Genomic DNA, 2,500 nt, shown 5'->3' on the forward strand with positions numbered 1-2,500 from the left:
CACACACGCACACGCGCACACACACGCGCACGCACACGCACACACACACTCACACACACACACACAGACACACACACACACACACACACACACGCACACATACACACAAACACAGGTTACGCTTTCAGGGAGAATCCCCGGTCTGCTTTCGTGATCACAATCCATTTAATCAGGGGAGACAGTGGATCGGGTCTGAGCACCCTTTTATGATATATTCGCTACAAAAGTCAATTATCTCGGGATCACGGCTTTGACATGCATATCGATCGTGACACGAAGCTCTCTGCGTACGGGGTCACTGTCAGCGAAGGGCAGCATTGGTGCTGTCCAGCTCACTCTCGCGTCCTTCAAACACACAAAAACGTCAGAGCGAACTTTGCACTCAAGCACAAGGGCAGAACCGAGGATATAAACACATTGAGTTCCATCTTGTCACCAGTCCCACGGTCCCCCGTGTATTTCCAACAACTTCTCCTACCACAACAACACACTGCTGTGAACCGATATCGGTCGTGACGGCCTCTGGACCACGGCGGCTCGCTGGGAGAAGTAGCACGCGCGGAGACCCTAAGCAGCGGCGCTCTCAGGCTGCTAATTAGCTAGGATACTTACCGCTGCGCACCGCTCAGCCACACCCACCGGCTCTGTGGACCCCCAGCTGAGAGGCCAAGCCGCGCCCACAGACCACCGCCTCCTCCTCCACCCCCACCACCACCACCACCACCACCCCCCGCGGGGGAAAGGGTAATTGGGGTGGAGGAGGAGGACTGCCAAGCGTGCAGAGCACTTCCGGGTCTGAGCCTCCTTGGGCAAACAAAGGCCACCCTGTATCTGTGTGTGGTACGCTGCCACGCAGACGGGGCTGTAAGTGCCCCCACCCCCGGAACACGTTGGAGGGCGTGTTTCCCTTAATGGACTGGATGTATTTCATACGTGGGTCTCATACGACCTGTCAAAATGAATTGACACGTTGACACTTGCTAACAATTCTTGTGATTTATTAGCGATTCTTTCTACATACATATAAATTAGGTTAGGGCGGGTAATTCTGAAAATCTCTTTTCGCAGTAGCAGTACGGTCTCCCTTCAGCCATTTACGGATCTCTCCTTAATGACACCGTGTCATTGATGACACGGTGTCATAAAATGGCTCTTTTTTTGAAAAATATTTGATTTAAGGAAAAAACGTTGCGTTTAAAGGACTTTGTGTCTATTTTTGGGTTCCGACTCGTCAGCTGAAATACACGGAAATATGATTACGTCTTGGGAGGAGTGTGGAAAAAGTTCCCATTCAATGTCACTCCTCTGTGTCGCAGTGAGCGTTCTCTCTGCTGAAATGCAGACCTGGCACCCACCGGTGGGAGTTGGCCTTGATTGTGTTGGGCGGCACCGCTGCTGTACTGGGCCCCAGCTTGTGCTGAATTGGCACCGGGACAACGGCACATTCAGGGAGCTGACCCCTAGGCCAGCTGTCACAAAGTCAAATATGCACACACACATACACACACACGCACGCACACACACACACACACACACACACACTTGGCTACGATCGGGCACACTCTCACACACACACACCCACATGCACACAAGCATGTGCGCACTCACGCACACACACACACACACACACACAAGCATGTTCGCGCTCACCTACACACACACACTCACACAGACATACACATGCAAGCATGCATGCGCACACGCACGGGCCTACACATACACATGCGCACACACACTCTTTGCTACGTGCGTGCACACACACACACACACACACACAGTCTAACATATGAATAGACCCATGAATTACACACACAGACACACCTTCTAGCAGGAACACAGACGTGTTAGCTCTTACTCTCCCACAAATTACATATAAGACACATCGCATAAGTGGTACCTTGTCAAATAAAACCCTTTACATGAGGGCAGAAATCACACCTGCTGCAAACACACACACACACACACACACACACGCACACACACACACACGCACACACACACAAACACACACGCACACACACACACACACACACACACAACCCTAGACTATTAAGGTTGTATTTAACCCAGCCAGCGTAACGTATATAACCTGTCCCCGGTAACAGTCAGTGACATTTCATACCAGGGTGCGCAGGTCTCGGCCCTGCAAGGCCCGCCCCTGCTCCCAGGTAAGAGTGGCGTGTCAATGGGTAATAAAGGTTATTCTTTATGGTGTGTGTAAGTGGCTCCACTGTGAAATGTCACTGTCACACCGAGATGAAGGTCAGCGGGGCCGACGGCGGGTTGAAGGGGGCGTGGGTGTGTGTGGGTGTGTGTGGGGTGTGTGTGGGGGACGGGTGGTATACAGATATATAACGGTGAGAAAAGACGGCCGGATGTGTGTGCGGTCAAAGCAAGACGTTGAGGGCTGATGAGATATTTATCTCCGACTGCCTTTTTCCTTCTTAACTTTCATCCTACCCCAACCCCCCCCACCCAGTCCTCTGCTAACATATTCCGG

The 2,500-nt window shown here is 52.0% G+C and overlaps 1 protein-coding gene across 1 annotated transcript in view; it reads right to left on the reverse strand.

The window, feature by feature from the left end:
* The window catches only part of agbl4 (AGBL carboxypeptidase 4), a gene marked incomplete at both ends in the record, with an annotated part of 247,957 nt that overhangs the window by 10,000 nt on the left and 235,457 nt on the right, over positions 1–2,500 (reverse strand). The window lies entirely within an intron of this gene.

The sequence above is a fragment of the Pollachius pollachius genome (assembly GCF_949987615.1).
Source record: "Pollachius pollachius genome assembly, chromosome: 7".
NCBI lineage: Eukaryota > Metazoa > Chordata > Actinopteri > Gadiformes > Gadidae > Pollachius > Pollachius pollachius.